Below are 11,461 nucleotides of genomic sequence, written 5' to 3' on the forward strand. Positions count from 1 at the left end.
ACAACGACACCGTGTGGTTCAAATATGCAATGCAGAGTTATATCTATAAAGCACATGGGTAGTTGACGAACAGGCTGTTAAAGTGCTTCTATTATTGAAGAATAAAATGGTTCCCTGCTAGAAAAAACAGCTTATCAGCCTAGGCTAGATTTAGCTGGTCGATCGTCCTGGTTTTAGAGCGGTTTTAATCATTCCCAGGCTGGTTTCAGTAACTTCTAGTCAGATCTTAGCTGGTCAGGCTGAAAATTTACCAGCTAAAAACAGCTTGACCAGCCTGGTTTAAGCTGGACGTTGCTGGTTTTAGCTAGGCTGGTCAAGCTGGTCATCTCCCAGCCTGACCAGCTGAGACCAAGCTGGAAATGACTGAAACCAGCCTGCAAATGGCCTAAACCCCTCTAAAACCATGCTGGCCGACCAGCTGAAACCAACCCACAAGCTTAGGCTTTCAGCAGGGTAGTTTGATTAAACTGAAGAAACACAACTTATAATAGCATGAGAGCGATTTACCCTTTGATTGTTTTTGGTTTATCGCTTGTTGAACACTTAGCCTATCCTCATGCTGTTCAAGTTTTTTTCTCCAAAATGTGTTGGACATTTTCAATAAATGGGTTAGCAAAAACCAAAGGATTATAAATGTAACTTTTATTGTGGCTACAAAAAATCTGTGACAAAAACCTAACAGCTGCAGGTCCTGGGCTTCACATGGGGCTTCAGTCACACGATCTTAATTGGGGTCCTTCAACTAAAAGTTTTCTGTTGATTTGATTATTTAAAATAGTGTCACACACATGGTTTTCTGTGACAAAATGTATCGAGTTTTACATGTTTTTAAAAGTTATGAATAAAAAAAGATTTCTCAAAAGAGGCGGTTGTAATATTTCGCCTGAGATATTTTTCTTTTGAATTTATAATTATAATTTTTAAATTGTAAGCTGTAATTTTTTGAACTGTGATTGAGACCGCACCATACGGCAGATGTGGCTCAAAAATGTAAACAAAATTTAATAATACAGCAGTTTTTATAAGAAGAGGTCCATGGAAGACAAAGAAAAGTTTAAGAAGTTTACTGTATTTTAAGTAATCACAATGTTAATTATATGAATTTTTTTCATGTGTGAAAATGCAACGTGACGTCAGCAACCCATATAATGATGAAATAGTTAAAGTTTCATGACATCTAAAATCTAAAACAGAGTTTGTGTTTTGTAAAGCTGTTCATTTTAGCAAATATTTGTTGTTGAACAGGGAACTAGCAAACAGAATGCTACAATTTACAGCAAAATTTTTATATTTATATAACATTCTAACATATGTATACTGTATGGGGAAATAAATGTTAGTTTCGACTTGAACAGCAATCCAACAGTCAAAGTAGTAGAAACACACAAATTGTGTGGTTTATTGGCAACATTTTTATGTGAAAAAAATAACCTAAAAATGTTTCAAAATCAGTTTTTGAGTGTTTCACGGGTGATTTTAATACACTCCCTGTCAAAAGTCTTGTCGTCGATCCCAGTTCTAAAAACAGCAAATAATATCTTTACTTCTAGTGGATCATTTGGAAAAGTGGCAGAAGGTAGATTTTTAAAAGGGCCATGAAACCCGCTCGTTTCAGCAGGATGTTTTGTTTGGAGGAGCAAAAGAAGGATGGTGTGGGAGTGTCGATTTGAGCACGCGCTGAGTTTCAGAGTCAAAACACACACACACACACACACACACACACACACACACACACACACACACACACACACACACAGAGGGGAGAAAGTGACTGTGTTTACATGGACATCTGTAATCAAACTATTTGTCAAATTAATAAATGGTGGACTTAAACTGCAGTTTGGCTCTTTCATTCAGGAAATTCATTTGTGCCCCTCGCGACAAAAGAGACATTTGATTCGAGGAACTGCTCTAAGTGTGTATTTTTCATGCAATGTTTGATACCGCATGGTGAATGAGAGAAAAAAAACTCTGCATTTCTTTGTAACTTAGATGCACTCGGCAGGTAAGCCGCGTGTGTTATTCCGGTCACAAAATGCGGTGAAAATCCTACACGATGATAATAGTTTGGTTGTGGTGCTAACATGTTTACACTCGGTGCAATAGTTTGTTCAATACGAACAAACTGAATAAACAAAGACCACTGGTTGCTCACTTACAAAATCTGTAGAGACAGGACAATTCACAGCAACTAAAACCGCGTCTTTATTAAGAGGAGACGAGCAGCGAATCCGGATCTCCATTTGCAGAATAGAAAAGCTCTCGGGTAAACAATGTTCCTAGACGTAAGTTATTGTTGTCGTGCGTTGCGTCGCGTACACTGTAATTCACACGTGAGTCCAGCTGCACTCTCACAGAGAGAAAATGAAAACAAAACTTGACTGAAATAAATTATGAAAGCAACACTGCACGCTTGTTTTGCCAACAAAATGTGGCGTCTCTGCCGTCTAAACACTGTAACATTAATGAATATTAATGAAGTTGCACAATAGAGCGCGCTGATTGGTTTGAACCAAGCCTTACTCATGCATTAATGCAGCACACTCGGAGACGTTATGCGGTACACCCAGGTGCAGACGTCCAGCCTACATGCTGGAATATATGCTAAGATCTCATGACTGTGACGCAGCTTCAAAAATTCGTTTCAAACCGGAAGTCCGAATTTGCTCAAAATAACGCAAAAACTACCAATTTTATCTTTTTTTTATGAGATATATGTGTCCTAATACTGTTTTTAGCAGTGTGGGACACATATACGACTGTCAACAGCTCAAAAAATGTGTTTTGGTGTTTGGTGACCCTTTAACTGCATCTCAGTCATCACAAATACTGCTGAAGACCTATTGGAACCCAATTGGGGTTACATTCAGTATGGGGGTGTGCAATAGATCTGCATAGTGGATGGCAACTTTAACAACCTAAGGTATCAAAATAATTGTGCTGCTCATTACATTACAAACCAAAGGAGAGGGCAAATTCTTCAGCAGGTTAGCAAAGAAGATCAAGGTGCTCCAGGATTGGCCAGCCCAGTCACCAGACATGAACATTATTGAGCACGTCTGGGGTAAGTTGAAGGAGGAGGCATTGAAGATGAATCCAAAGAATCTCAATGAACTATGGAAGTCCTGGAAGAACGCTTTCTTTGCCATTCATGATGACTTTATTAATAAGTTATTTGTGTCATTGTAGAGATGTGTGGATGCAGTCCTCCAAGCTCATGGGAGTCATACACAATATTCATTATTTTTCCACTGCACCAAGACTTTATATTCTATACTGTACATTATTTCTGTTAAGTGACAAGACTTTTGTCTAAGCAAACTCAAACCTTACTACTCTGATTAAATAATTAAAAATCAAGGCATGATCATATTTAATTTTGTTAAAATAAGCGTAATACAGAGGCCTTTGTCTTTCACATAAGCCACTTCTGATACCAAATGATCAACTAGAAGTCGAGTTAGTATTTGCCGTTATTAAAACTTGGATAGGCAACAAGACTTTTGTCAGGCAGTGTATGTGAATTTTGTGAGACACACTTGCACACTTTAGTTTTTTAAACATATTGTTAAAATAGTACAGTGTCCATACATCTTTCTTGCTGCCATGACTTTTATATTTAAAGGGTCATGACACCCCCCACTTTCGGTAGGAGTGGGCGTGGCCAGCAGGGGAGAAGGAGGGGAGCTAACAACTGTTGTCAGTCAGCTCACAAAATGAGATACAAACTGTGAGGAGATTTATGATTTTATAGTTTACCAAGTTAAAATGTAATTAAATAAACAGTAATTTAATGCCCTGCTACATTTGTCGTTTGTAATTTCATATACAGATAACCACAATTTATATCATTATAAAGCTAATCGTGTTCATATGCCCTGCCTATTTCAACCATAAGCCCTGCTGGTAATCTGGAGGATTTAGGCGAATACAGCAGCACATTGATGTGTCTAAATGTGAACGAACTGATAAAAGACTAAGTCCTCCATTCTCTGCCATGCTCGTACTTCTCTCCGGACAAAAATGCTTACTGCAAACACGCAGCTTTGCTGTATCGACCCTAACAGGATTGTGTGAACAAACATGCAACAAACCCCGTGGATCATGGAAACAAACACATACTACTCTTCATGAATGGCTAAATACTGTGTGCCATAGGTCCGTTGACATGATCTCACAGCTTGGCACTGGCAGGTCTGTGTCTTGCCTTCAGAAAGCACGTGCAGTCATGAATAATTAAAAAGCCGGCTCTTCTCATTGGATAACAAAACTGAATAATAATGAGAAACCGACACGTCATCTTTGTACTTGCAGCTCTGTGGTAAGATTTTGATTCCGCCCCAAAAATCATTTCAAACCCGGAAGTAGAAATTAGCTGACAAAAGCTCAAAAATATCCAGCTTTTCCCCTAATTACAACTGACAGGTGCTAACATTGTCTTATCTGATGCTCAACACACTCAATGCTCAATATAAAAGCAAACATGTCTTTTTCAACACTCATTTATTGCATTCTGTAGCCAAAAAAGCAACAGCACAAACATATATTTAGTAGCATTTTTTTTCCAGCTCTAACCCCAAATTTAAAATTCAATGTTTGGTAGGTTCGAAGAAAAAACCTATTCTCCAACTCATGTTTTCAATGCAGACACGCTGTTTGATGATGTGTTTCTTGCATGTTCTAGCATATGTTTGAGTCATACCTGTGAGCTCAAACTCAGTGGCCTGCATAGAAATCCATCTTTCAATGTCGTAAGCATAACTTAGAAAGCACAGGCTCATTTCCATGCCCTCATCCATCACCATTACAGTCTAATGTCTTAAAATAATGGATTACTAAACAAATCTAAATGACCTTGCCTTCTAATCATATTATACCTAGTTCTTTGCGAAAATGCTGAAAATGTATTTGCTTGCCCAGCTAACACACACACAGACACACACAACCACAGAAGTGACCAGCAATGAACATTTCAAAACTGACATCGTTAGAGTGATCTGCTGCGAACTTTACAAAGAGGACAAACGTAGACGTCCTTTAAGTGACCATAGGAAAACGTATTGCGGATGTCTCTGAGTGAACACAAATGTTACAAATCAGACAAAATGGAAATGTCTACCGAGTCATCTTGCAAATACAAATATATAAACTCCAAAAAACTTTAAATACCAGGGGTCCGTTCTTCGTACGTGAATTATTCAATTAGCTGGATTTGGATGTTGACGACTTGACACGACCCAGGATCATTTCGTTCTTCAAAACTCATCTTAGACTTGTCATTGTAACAGCTCTGGTATCTCAAAACTCCGTAGGAGAAGGTTTATTTCATATAAACAGGATTAGATCGGGTCAGTTCAAGCAAAGATAATAGTAAAAGTGTGTACCGAATGCTGATATTTTCTTACAGTAGTTATATACACTTGGCAAAATAGTAAGTATATATATTTTTTTCTTAACTATATATATATATGTATATATATATATATATATATATATATATATATATATATATATATATATATATATATATATATATATATATATATATATATACATAAATAAAGTAAAAAAATATGTATTAATAAAACTTATGCAATCTGCACTCCGAAATAAAAGTGAAAGACTGCCATCTGGTGGTTCAAAGAGAAAATTGATTGATATTAACTTTTTAGATGCAAACGTGTGCATGCACAATATTCGACTTATTAACAAAAGGATAATAATTTATGCAGTTAAGCACTTGTTTTGATCACTAATATTCCACTTTACCGGTATTAAAATGCTTTTTTGATGCAAAATTAACTTATACAGTTATTCCTTACGCCGATTAAAATCTTAAGTAGGCCTAGGCTACTATAACAAAGAAAATCTTCTCTAAATGTTGAACTAAACACACTGATATGCATTGAAAAACATAAATTGTACTAGCTTTCTAGATATAATATAGATATCTAAACATATTTATTTAGATATTATATAGCCAGTCACATCTGTTTCTGTAATAGTTAAATCACAGTGTTCATGCAACTAGCATATTATTTTATAGCTACATTCTACTGTAACATGCTATGTCAGTTAGCAGCGGATTATAAATAGACTTTCTTATGAAAATACCGAAGATGGCTGGAAGAACAAATATAGACCATTTATTGTCGCAGTTGTGTAAATGATCAGTCAAAGCCTTTTTATGTTTATTCAGATCTTATTTTCATTCAACTACAGCAACAGCTGGATGCCTTCATCCATATTACGGATTTCCTGGAATGGTCTACCACTTTTGTGAAGGCATATATGGAAGTTAGAAATTCAAGTATCTTGACAACACTACACCATGTGTGTTTATGTATAGAATGTATCATGTGTGCATATGTACAAAGTGTATTGTGTGAATATGTATGGGGTTTATCGTGTGTGCATAAGTAAAGAATGTATCGGAAATAGAATGTATTGTGCTTATATGTTACATAAATATATGATGTGTGCATATGTATTGAGTGTATGTTTGTATATGTATAGAATGTATCAAGTGTGCATATGTATGGAGTGTATTGTGTGTGTATATATGTATTGAATGTATTATGACTGCATATGTATAGAGTGTATTGTGTGTAAATGTATAGAATGTATCACATGTGCATATGTATGTTTTTATATGTATAGAATGTATCATGTGTGCATATGTATGGAGTGTATCGTGTGTGTGTGTATATGTATAGAATGTATCATGTGTGCATATGTAAAGAGTGTATTGTGTGTGTATATGTATAAAATGTATTACAAGTGCATATGTATGTTTGTTCATGTATAGAAAGTATCGTGTGCATATGTATGGAGTGTATCATGTGTGCATATGTATAGAGTGTATTGTATATACATTTATATATAATATGTATCACAAGTGCATATCTATGTTTGTATATGTATAGAATGTATCGTGTGCATATGTATGGAGTGTATCATGTGTGTATATGTATCGAACGTAACATGTGTATATGTATAGAATGTATTGTGTGCATATGTATGGAGTGTATCATGTGTGTATATGTACAGAATGTAACAAGTGTATATGTAGAGAATGTATCACATGTGCATATGTATGTTTGTATATGTATAGAATGTATCATGTGTGCATATGTATGGAGTTTGTTGTAAGAGTTCATCAGCTCCCAGAAGCTCAGTGGTTAAATAACTCACCTTTCAAGCCATAGTCTCGGGTTCTATCCCAGACCTTGACATCAGTGTATCATGTGTGCATTTGTATATAGTGTATCATGGTTGTATATGTATAGAATGTATCATGTGTGCATATGTATGGAGTATATCATGTTTGTATGAGTATAGAATGTATCATGTGCGCATATGTATAGAGTGTGTCGTGTGTAAATGTATGGAGTGTATCATGTGTGCAAATGTATTGAGTGTATCATGTGTGCATATGTGTGTGTGTGATTCAAGGACATTTAGACTTGTTTTCAGTTGTTTGTGTGTGGTGCTAGAAAGTTTACTCACTGTTTCCTTGGTTAGTGTAAGAGATTGTGTGTAGATCGCGGACGGTTTTGCGCCATCCGCCTCAGTTTCTGTCGTTGTTACTCTTGAGGCGTGTCCAAGCGCCAGGTGAAGGGTATATATTCAGTGCACTAGGTTTAGTTAGTAGGAGAAGCACTTTAGCAACGATGTCATATTGGTTCATCAGCTCCCAGTGGCTCAGTGGGTAAGTCACTCACCTTTCAAGCCAGAGACCCGGGTTCAATCCCAGATCCTCTTGACATCAGAATGAATAATGTAGAAGAATGTATCATGTGTGTATATGTATAGAATGTATCGCATGTGTATGGAGTGTATTGTGTGTGCATATGTATGGACTATATCATGATTGTATATGTATGTAGTGTATCATGTGTGCATATGTAATGAATGTATTGTGTGTGCATATGTATGGAGTGTATCATGATTGTATATGTATAAAATGTAGAGTATATATATATATATATGTAGAATATATAACAAGTGTGTATAATGTGTCTGCATCGTTTGTCAAAGGGTTACATCAGCTCTCAGTGGGTAAGTCACTCACCTTTCAAATCAGACATCTGGGTTCAATCCCAGACCTTGACATCAATGTATCATGTATGAATATGTATAGAGTGTATTGTGTGTACATATGTATGAAGTGTATTGTTACGTCCCAGAACGTATTTGTTTCTGTTTTGTATTTTCTTTCTCTGCTACACCCTAATAGGTGATGATGAACGTCACCTGCTGCCACTAATGACCCATTCAGGAATTGGAGAACGAGTAAAGTCGTGGGCATTTAAGTAGCTTGTCTCCAATGGAACAGTGTGTTTTTGTGTGTGTGTGTGTGTGGAGGCTCTTTTTGAGACTTTAAAAATATGCTTTGTTTAATCCTTTAAGCATTATTTGTTGATTAGGAGCTTTAATTTGTTTAAGTTCTGTTGATTCTGTTGACCACCTCATACCGCCTTTGTTTCAACCTCTTTTTGATTGTAAGTTTATGTTTTCAATACTAATTAGTTAAACACTCTTTACTCTTTGTTAATCAGGGATTGGGTTAGTAGAGAGGGGCTGCCATTTTTCTTTTTGTAAGTTTTCTCCTGTTTATGTTAGTAAGGCAGTGAGAGTATTTTTGATGTATTTTTCTTTTCTAGATTATTTAGTTCTTCCCTTTCTCTCAGTTAGAGAATTTTTGTTTGTTGTTTTGGCTTGAACCCCCTCTTGAAGTTTTTTTGGAACCCTCCCTTAATCCTTTAATAAATATTATTAATCTTCATTCAGGTTGTATTATTTCTTTAGTTTAGTCCTTTGAGAAGTGTCTCATAGGACCTCAATACTAACACACACACACAAAACTCCATTAACATTCTGTTGCGTACCCGTGTCCCCCTAGACAGAGTTGAAGGGAACGTAACATTATCATGAATGTATTTGTAAAAAAAGTATCATGTGTGCATTTGTATGATATGTGTATGTGTATAGAATGTATCATGTGTGCATATGCATGGAGTGTGTGTCTATGTATAGAATGTATCATGTGTATTTGTGCATTTGTATAGAGAGTATCATATGTATAGAGTGTATCATATGTATATGTATAAATGTATCGTGTGTATATGTACAGAGTTTATCATATGTATAGTGCGTGCATATGTATGGAGTGTATCGTATTTGTATCGTATCATGTTTGAATGTGTACAGAATGTGTCATCTATGCATATGTATGGAGTGTATAAGGTTTGTATGTGTATAGCATGTATCATGTGTGCATATGTATGGAGTGCATCGTTTTTCAAATGGGTTCATCAGCTCCCAGTAGCTCAGTGGGTAAATCTCTTACCTTTCAAGCCAGAAACCCGGGTTCAATCCCAGACCTTGATATCAGAAAGAATAATGTAGAAGAACGTATGGAGTGGGTTATGTGTGCATATGTATGGAGTGTATATGTATCATGTGTACATATGTATTGAGTGTATCATGCTTGTATATGTAAAGAATGTATCATTTGTGCATATGTATGGAGTGTATAATGTGTGTATATGTATAGAATGTATCGTGTGCAAATGTATGAAGTGTTTTGTGTGTATATGTATAGAATGTATGACATGTGCATAAATATATATATATATATATATATATATATATATATATATATATATATATATATATATATATATATATATATATGTGTGTGTGTGTGTGTGTGTGTGTGTGTGTGTGTGTGTGTGTATATATATATGTTTGTCTATATATAAAATGTATTGTGTGCAGATGTAAAGATTGTATTGTGCTTATATGTTACATGAATATATCATGTGTGCATAAGTATTGAGTGTATCATGATTGTACATGTATAGAATGTATTGTGTGCAGATGAATTGAGTGTATCATGTGTGCATATGTATGGAGTTTGTCGTAAGAGTTCATCACCTCCCAGTAGCTCAGTGGTTAAGTCATTCACCTTTCAAATCAGAGACCTGGGTTCCATCCCAGACCTTGACATCAATGTATCATTTGTATTTTTTATGGAGTGTTTCATGTGCGCGTATGTACAGAATGTGTCATGTATGGAGTGTATTAGGTTTGTATGTGTATAGAATGTATCATGTGTGCATATGTAAGGAGTGCACCGTTTGTCAAATGGGTTCATCAGCTCCCAGTAGCTCAGTGGATAAGTCGCTCACCTCTCAAGTCAGAGAACCGGGTTTGATCCCAGTCCTAGACATCTGAATTAATAATGTAGAAGAATGTATCATGTGTGCATATTTATGGAGTGTATCATGTTTATATGTATAGAGTGTATCATATGTATATGTATAAATGTATCATGTGTATATATGTACAGAGTTTATCATATGTATAGTGTGTGTATGTGTATTGTGTGTGTGTGTTTTTGTATAGAATGTATCTTGTGTGTATATGTATAAAATGCATCACATGTGTATATGTATGGAGTGTTTGTATGTGTATAGAATGTATCATGTGTGCATTTGTATAGAGAGTAACATGTTTGTGTATTTATAGAATGTATCATGTGTGCATATGTATGGAGTGTATATGTATCATGTGTGCATATATATGGAGTGCATATGCGTTTATCAGGTATCATGTGTATCATGTTTGTATATGTATAAAATGTATCATGTATGCATATGCATGGAGTGAGTGTCTATGTATAAATGTATCATGTGTGTATATGTACAGAGTTTATCATATGTATAGTGTGTGCATATGTATGGAGTGTATTGTGTCATTTATCAAATGGGTTCATCAGCTCCCAGTAGCTCAGTTGGTAAGTCACTCACCTTTCAAGCCAGAGATCTGGGTTCAATTCCAGTCCTTGACATCAGAATGTAGAAGAACATATCATGTGTATATGTATAAATGTATCATGTGTGTATATGTACAGAGTTTATCATATGTATGGAGTGTATCGGGAGTGTATATTTCATATGTGCATTTGTATAGAGTGTATCATATGTATAGCGTGTATATGTACAGAGTTTATCATATGTATAGTGCGTGCATATGTATGAAGTGTATTTGTATAGAATGTATTGTGTTTAATGTATATAGCATATGTATGGAGTGCCTCATTTGTCAGATTGGTCCAGTAGCTCAGTGGGTAAGTCACTCACCTTTCAAGCCAAAGACCCGGGTTCAATCCCAGTCAGAATGAATAATGTAGAAGAATGTATCATGTGTGTATATGTATAAATGTATCATATGTATGGAGTGTTTCGTGTGTATTTGTGTAGAATGTATCATGTGTATATGTATAAAATGCATCACATATGTATGGTTTGTATGTGTATAGAATGTATCATGTGTGCATATGTATGGAGTGTATCTTATTTATATGTATAAATGTATCATGTGTGTATATGTACAGAGTTTATAATATGTATAGTGCGTGCATATGTATGGAGTGTATCGTGTGTATATGTAT

This window comes from Danio rerio, chromosome 15, assembly GCF_052040795.2.
Source record: "Danio rerio strain M-AB ecotype USA chromosome 15, GRCz13ab, whole genome shotgun sequence".
NCBI lineage: Eukaryota > Metazoa > Chordata > Actinopteri > Cypriniformes > Danionidae > Danio > Danio rerio.